The sequence below is a fragment of the Colias philodice genome, chromosome 12 (genome assembly GCF_061535455.1).
Source record: "Colias philodice isolate Cphi_HAF_F1 chromosome 12, ilColPhil1 Martin Lab GWU primary, whole genome shotgun sequence".
Classification (NCBI taxonomy): domain Eukaryota; kingdom Metazoa; phylum Arthropoda; class Insecta; order Lepidoptera; family Pieridae; genus Colias; species Colias philodice.
This window is the reverse complement of record NC_143097.1, coordinates 9197897-9206555: the sequence shown is the minus strand read 5'-3', so window position 1 is coordinate 9206555 and position 8659 is coordinate 9197897. Positions and strand designations below refer to the sequence as shown.

The following is an 8659-nucleotide window of genomic DNA, read 5'->3' as shown; positions in this document are numbered from 1 at the left end:
TAATATTTCATAGTCAAGTAACCTTTTACAATGATGATTATTAATCTGTGCTTTATAATGCGCGTAAATTTCCCGCTCATCGTTATACAGACTTGAAAACTTACCATAGGTGTCATTTACAAACTTTAATTCATAAAATTAATATGAAAAATATGTTTCGCTAATTGTAAACAATAGAAACTAGTTAGTGAAGTAAAATATAAGATCGTTTACAAATTCTGCTAAAGTTTCGTCTAAAAGGCAAACTTGAAGCGGCTGTTACGAAGTTTAAATAGAAATTTTCACTGTGTTAACTATGTTTACAAAACTACAGTCTGTTTTAAATAAACCTTTCTATCCATAGAGACTTAAAATATATAAAAGATATAAAACTTTAACTGTATAGAAACTAAAAAATATAAAAGAAATAATTGATTGCTTTTGATTTATCAGTGTGTATTGTACAAATCCAAATCAAACAATTAAAAATATAAAAACTATTTTCCTGTTATTTTACCTCTATTGTTTTTTTTATTTTATTTATACAGTTGAACTCTTAATTATTTTTACAAACCAGACATTTTTGAATTTAAAGACGTAGGTATCAAATAACAATAAAATGAACATTTCCTGATATTCATGATAACAATTTTTATTACAAATAATCTTAAACACACTTCAACAATTTGTCTTTATCCCATAGCTTGCACTTGAAAACAACCCTTCAACTACGTTCGACAAATCGGCAATGGTTCGCATCGAAGGCAGCCCGGCGGTCGGAACTCCACGCAATTCTCCTCACCAATGCAGACATGGTCACGGCACACGTTGAAAGATTGGAGGCACGAACGATACGCTGAAACCGTGGTACAAGTATTATAACAGTTGATTAATTTGGTGAGAACTTAAATGGGTTCTAAGAGGTTACTGTTAATTGTTGGTTAACTAAATATTGCGGTGTTGTTAAGGGTCGTTAATAGTAGATGAGTTCGTTATTGGTTTTCAATTTATCTATGTTATAAATGTGAAAGTTTGTTTGTTACTTTCACGCAAAAACTGCTGAACTGATTTTCATGAAAATTGGCACACACATAGAGGGTAACTTGGAATCACACATAGGAAAAAAATGAATAAATGAAAAAAATAGTTTTTATCCCAAACGTCCTACTGAACTATGTGGATTTTCCTTTGACTACGCGGGCAGCTGCGGGCGAAAAGCTAGTTATAATGTAAAATATTACGTAAAATCATATTTTACATCAGTAATAGTAGACGACTTAGAGATAGAGTGATGAGTAATAGCTTTCATTCCCAATTTGATAATTTATCACACATAAAATAAACTTTCAAATCGTTCAAAAGTTGAACACATTAGTCCTGCGGTAGAACTCGTGACATAACTTAACTTCGTAGAGCTGGCCTAAAGCAATTCAATCACGAATCGCAATCAAAACCAGCGCGCACCTGTAATATTTCCCAGTTAACGTAGTTCCAATGTCAAATGATATCTCTGTGCTGAAAACATGACTATTACGTAAGGTTTTATATACGTTCATTACTAATGCCCCTCAAAGTTAACATTTAAACATTTTAAACTATCGCCGTATCAGTAGTATTCATTATACCGGGTTCCCATCCATATGTCCAGGCTGAGAGGGCTCGCTATAGCGTGTGTAGATATCAAATAAGATCGGTTTCAAATTTATAACTGAAGTCTAAAAAAATAAGGGGCCCCGTAAGACATGCTACGATGCACTAATGAATTGTGACCAAAGTTAAGCATTTTATTTATGCACCTAAACGTCTTTTAAACGCACTTTCGCATCATCATATTAGCTTTACACTAGTTTCTCGTCAATTAACATAATATATCAGTTTTTACAGAGAAGAGCCAGTAAAAAAGTATATAGTCGCAATGCATTTGATGGTTAATTCCCTAAGGATGGTTTTTGATGGGTGACCGCTTATTTCGAATGAGCGCCTCCATCAATCGTTTTCCGATATTGATTACGCGCAAATCCTCGTTGTTTTTAGATAGCATTTGTTAAAGGAGGCTAAGAGGCTGCTTTGATCGACTCGATCAAGTTTCATAAGAAACATAACAATATCAAAACGTATGAAAATAAACTAAAATGAGTCCTACATATTAGTTCTTCCCTCAAGTGTCCTCTTCAGTTTACGACTTAGAGCATTTAGCCTCAAGAGAAAAGCTAGATCAATTGTTATTACTAAACTTATATAATAGTAACAATCGAGTATTACTATCGGCTATCCACTATAACTTATCAATGGAAGGGCATCTGTACTAGTAAGATCATCATACCGGATCATCATATTATTTACTAGCTGTGCTCCGCAGTGTCCCGCTCCTGTTGGTCTTAGCGAGATGATAAATAGCCTATAGCCTTCCTCGATAAATGGGCTATCTAACACCGAAATAATTTTTCAAATCAGACCAGTAGTTCCCAAGATTAGCGCGTTCAAACAAACAAACTCTTCAGCTTTATAATATTAGTATAGATACTAGCCAATTAACGTTTCCCGTTTCAGACAGATACATGAGAAATTCTTAATAGCATTTCCTAAAGATCCTATGCTCCATAAAGCATAATGTGACGTTCCATTTCTTACAAGAAACTCGAATTAAAGTGACACTACGTTGTTAAATGCGACGAGATTAATTAAAGCATTTTACTATTGTACGGAATAAAATCCTTTCAGCGTGCACTGCAGTTTGATTGCACATTCTAACTTTATTACATTGTCCATTCAATCTATATAATACTAGAAACCTTGTATGAGGATATATTACACATTGAAAGACAAATGTATAGATGGTATTGTTATTTTAATGTTAAGCTTTTAAATATTTTGTCTATACATTGATATTATGGAATATTATAAATGTGAAAGTAATTCTATCTGTCCCTCTGTCTTTGACTCCTGAGAAGGACGGAGGATAGGTTTTATCCTGGAAATCACACAGAAACGTGAACTATGCGGATTTTCTTTTGACTACGCGGTCGAAAGCGCGGGCAGATACCTACTTTGAAATATTGTAATTCATTAGATTTGTATTTATTTATTTTATTCCAACTGTAAGATAATCCTTTAACTTCTGTATCACCGCAATTCTTCATAATGTGAATAAGTCAGATCAAATCTCATAAAATATAAAAATAAAATTGCATAATAATGGCCCCGGTTATTGTTAAGATATAAACGGTCTCAATATAGTAACTTTGGATATATGTATATGTATTGTATATAGATTCAACACGTAAGATGTCAAGCCAAATAACATAAGGCAAAGGTAACGCTTTCACTTGTAAACTGTGGAAGTTTTTCTTTGTTTTCCCGTGAAAGCAGGCGAAATTAACATAAACCCAGACTAAACAAATCCACAAACGTATTGTATATTGTGCGTCTCAAGTTAAACAGTTTTGTAAGGAGTTCACAAATTCTATGTATAGAATGAAATTAGAATCGTTCTTGTTGAAATAGAAATACACTTAGATGACTATAACATTAGCTCTGTGTATTGAAAGTACAAACAAGAAAGTAATTTAAAGACAAGAAAAATAATAAGATCGAACTTATTTGCTCTGCATTAGTCAATGTGATGTTATATAGTACAAAATAAAACTAAGATAATATAATTAGAGCCCTTACTTCTTTGTTAGGTCTTGTAAAATCTTATTGTTATGGTCTAAAGTATCAACTCTATTTCAGTCTTATTTAATCTTATTAAAATTATTAGTTAAATGGCTATACAATTCACACGAAATCGGCTTAATTAGCATATTCCATCGTGCTTTATTGTACTTAGTATGTATCTACTTTTTGTTACAAACACGAAACTTATAAAGGGTAAAGACATAAATAAGGAACACTTGTCATTCGATAAGATAGAAAAAGCATTAGAGGCACACACCACAGAGCCAACCAATATACAGGGTGACTGGTAGGACGTCAGACGCATTTTGACAGGAGCTTCTTCTCATGAAACTGAACAACTTTTGTTCTACAACTTTGCTGAATTCGTAGAAAAACATTTGGACTTTGTATGGAAATCGGTCAGCTTATTAGCGAAGTTTCCTTACAAAGTCCAATTTTTTTTACGAATTCAGCAAAGTTGTAGAACAAAAGTTGATCAGTTTCATGAGAAGAAGCTCCTGTCAAAATGCATCTGGCGTCTTACCAGTCACCCTGTATATTGGTTGGCTTTCACCAAGTCTTACCTTTCACCTGGTAGAAATCTATTGCAAATAATTACAGGATATTATGTTAATATTATTGAAATAAGTAACTTACTATCAATACAATGTCCTTCATAGCAACATCCACCACAGCACTGCTCGTGTGAACCGCACTGAAAACAGTAATATTCTATTGTTAAAGTGGTTTATTGAAATAATAATGGAAAGTGTGGTTTGTATATAGGGTTATTCTCGTAACTCTAAATAATATTATTAAGATTTTCTACATATATTTAAGTACGAAAAGAAAGTCCATCACTGTAACAGCGCCATCGATGTTGCTGTAACATTATGATATTGAACCGAGGTTGCATTCTAAGGGGCAAAAATTCTAGTCATCTTGGTAATGTTTTTATAAGTAAAGGGACTTCTTACGTTTATCAATTGTCTGAAATGCTATGATGACGATTTTCGAAACGCCGCTGCGCTTACTCGACTCTACATATTGAAACCAAATTAAAACCTTGACTCTACCGTCGTAATAGGTATCGTCGTATTAGGTCGTATCTGATAATATAAAATAATAATGTAAAAATACAAAAATATACTTAGCGAAGTTACATGGTCATGCATTTCGCAGCCGTTACAATAATCGTACATATTTATTAGTAATTAGATATTCAGTATTCTACGACAACGTTAGATCGATTAATAATTCTCCTCAGGGATCGAACTAAGGACCTCTCTATTGTAACGGTAACACATTAACTAAAGATGCAGACTATGCAACCTATAATATACAATATAATCTCAATTAATTAATAATAATCATCTATTATGCTATTGAATATTGATATCCATAATACTTTGTGTGCTGAAAAAGCGATTTAAATTGCTCTATTTATATTATCACGGTGAGAAAAACTTATCGTACTTATACTATTTAATCTTAAAATAATTAAAGAAGAATAAGTTTGTATACCCTTTGTCCACTAGTCCGGCAATCCTGTGCACGCAACATCACGATTAAAAATAAAAAGAACCATAAAACGTAGAAATTCAATAAAGCCATAATTAAAAAAACACAGTTCTAAATTCAATTTGGAACAACAATCACTATTTCCAAAGGATCATTTTATTAAAAAAAAGTTAACGTTCGATTTGACAGAACAATTTTGAATCTGTGTCTCCAACCCGCGTAATTTTACTGTAAATGTATTTTTTGCAAAACTATATTGAAAAATATAACTGTAGTGTGTCCGTACAGACATTTGATTATATTGTCACGAGTGTGCGCAGGCGACCTCGTTGTGACCGAGTTAGATGCAGCTATTACGTGTGCAACTAATATTTTATTACCTGTATTGTTCTCTTCTATTGAATTATTTTGTAAAAGATATTTACTCAACTGATGTATATGTGAATAATTTTAACTGAAACTTAATTATGATCATGTGTATGTTAATAACAATACACACAATATTATTATCAATTAAAAAGAATTAAGATTGATGTTCCTTTGTTTTTTTAATTGAATTTTGTTAGTGTTGATAAGTATCTTAATAAATACTATTTCATCTTTTACTCGTAGGTACTTCCCTCTTCAATGTCTCTTAATTATAGTAAATTTTTGTTTGTTCAGGTGTTTTAATCTGACATTATTAAATAATTATAAAACAATTGTTCGAAACTACGAGTAGCAAAACTATTTGTGGTTTATACTGTGCCCAATTTTTTTTTAATTCAAATTCAAATCAATACATTAAACATAAGGTACTGAAAGCGTGACCTATTCCCTGTATTTATATAACTAAATATCTAAATGTTTAGCACGAGAGGGAAATCTCTTACACTATCTCTTACTTATATATTTAGAAAGTCTTTTAACAGGTAACAGAAACTGAAAATTCTTTACTATCGGGTAAAGAAACGGCTAAAAAAAGGTTTAAACGGTTTAAAAAAAGACGTGTGGCACTCGAGGACTGCCGCGGTAAAGCTATTGCATGCTATGCCTTCAAGCCACACCTCCGCGCCCGTCGGAGTAGGGAGCGTGAGGTTTTTCGTTACGGAATTTCTGGATTCGGTCCCCGCGCTCAAGGCCCGCGATAGAAGCTATGCAATAGCTTAAAAATAATGTGCATACTTAGAGCGACATTTTCCGTGAGAATAAATTAACTTTTCATTATATGAATATAATGAAACCTTGTCGATGCCTTAATTAGTTGTTTAATTAATTATGAAAGCATCTAATACATAGCCAATAGAAATTGTCATCATTACACGTAATAGGGGAGCAAGTGAACTGTATCGAAATTTGTAACTCCCTAAAACCAATTTGTTTTATCTCGCTTTTAAATATATATCAGGTGGGACAGGTGACAACATTGTATTTGATTGCCCCTATGTTTTAAAATAGGAGAAAAAATACTAGTGATATCAATTACTTATTTTCATTAATGTATGTCTCAGTATAAGTACTTCAATTATATGTATTTACTTTTCCGGTATTTGTCTTTTGAGAATGATGGAATAGACATTACATTTGTGTTTCCACGCATACAATAATATTTATAGAAACAGTCAAATAATTAGCAGTTTAGTCACAGACATGTCTAAAAAACAGTTGGTTACACGTTTAATATGAAGTACTACCGTTACTTTTTTTAACATAGCGAATGTTACACTTTCATTACTACACAGCTAATCTAATTTGGATAAGTTGATATCATATTGTTGATGAAGTTCAACCATAAAAAGCTATAATTATAATAATATAATCCAAAATTAAGGAGATTTAATAGAGAAAGTCATGTTGGACTATATGGATATATTTGAACAATAATTAATAGAGCTAAGTAACATGCACACGAGTGAAGCGGAATAATAATAAAAGACAATATAAAGAAATTGCAGACGAATACAGTACAACTTTTGTTGCCTCGTGCTACCTTATAAAGACGAGTAAAGAAATAGTGAAGGCCAAGCATTCTTAAAAGCATTTTGTTCAAGTACACTCAGGCTAGTTGGATTAATCCTTCAAGGAAATAGTTTTGAATAAAAAATCGTTTATTCGAAGATAAAAAGGTCCATTATATGATTACTTATTTGGTCTTTGAAGCTTCGGTCTCTCGTTGAGGGAATAAATACGATAATATATGGTAAAGAATTAATATAGGTAAAATATATTTAAGCTTATTCAGGTCAGATAATACTACTTTATCGGTACAACTTAGGTTAAGTCGGATCTTTGTGTGGGGACATCAAAAGTATATATATAAGTTCAGGACCTTGGGCCTTGACTGACACGTGCTAAGGTCTTATCACAATATTAAATCCCTTCCTATGGGTTACGTTGATCATAAGTGTATATCACAATATTAAATCCCTTCCTATGGGTTACGTTGATCATAAGTGTATATCACAATATTAAATCCCTTCCTATGGGTTACGTTGATCATAAGTGTATAAACACTAATAAATGATTTTATTACAATATGTGGGGAAGATCGAACAAATTGGACAGTTTCTAGCATGCACACCAATTATTATTATTTTTCATTGCTTCTTGTATACTCAATGTATGAAACTAAATCAATATTTATTGCAAGCCATCGAAGAATTCAGATGTGAGGACGAAATAGATAACTGAAATTTACATCAACTCGACAAAGTAAGACATTTAAATATGAAAATTTTCAAAAGCCATCCAAATTTAATGAATCATTTTATACTCAAATTATACGAGTAAGTACAAATCATTTTCGGCACACCATTTATTATGTATGTACCAAGTTTGGAATGGAATCGTAATTCCCGAAACTTTGCGTGTAGAATAATTTATAAAAGTTTTTCTTTCAATAAGTTATACCGAATAATCCTGGAGCTGAATTGTAAAAACTGCTGTAGGTACTCAGCGCAGAGAAAATAAAATAATTGTTTTTTAAGTTGTTTAAAGTATTTTTGTCCAACAGACTATCAAAAATAAGTAAACTTGGTGTTACATAAAAAAAATAATGAAGGTATAATCTTTAAATTCTGCGTAATATGAATGCTGTGCCGTCAAGAAAAAAACTATAGATTTTCTACCACTAATTACAATTAGGGATTATTTTCTACCACAATTAGGGAGGATACTGAGGATCGAAAATTTATGGACAAAACCATACGGAATTTATGGCTTTGTATTCGAATTTCTCAAACGGGACAGACCTATAAAACCTAAACTTTGAATTGTGATGAATCTGTACTTATATTATTGATAAACTTCTAGATTTTAGGACAAAATATGGAACCAGCAATTCGTTCAACAACACACGCGTTCCCGATAATGGCGCTATAAACTGAAATTGGCTTGAGTCTTGTTACATTCTTGGACCACAAATGTTATTTTACGACGAACAGCCTATAGACGTTATTGAAATGTTTTATTATAAGTAATTCTTTTCGTACTATTACCTACGCTCAAACATAATATTGGTGTG

The 8659-nt window shown here is 32.0% G+C and overlaps 1 long non-coding RNA gene across 1 annotated transcript; it reads right to left on the bottom strand.

Annotated features, from left to right (window-relative positions):
• Positions 1-433: 433 nt before the first annotated feature.
• Positions 434-5480, bottom strand: LOC149484221 (uncharacterized). Its single transcript, XR_016316337.1, has 3 exons — positions 5161-5480; positions 4294-4351; positions 434-835 (listed from the first exon to the last, which is right to left on the bottom strand). It is a non-coding gene; the product is annotated as an uncharacterized LOC149484221 (long non-coding RNA).
• Between the last annotated feature and the right edge of the window lie 3179 nt (positions 5481-8659).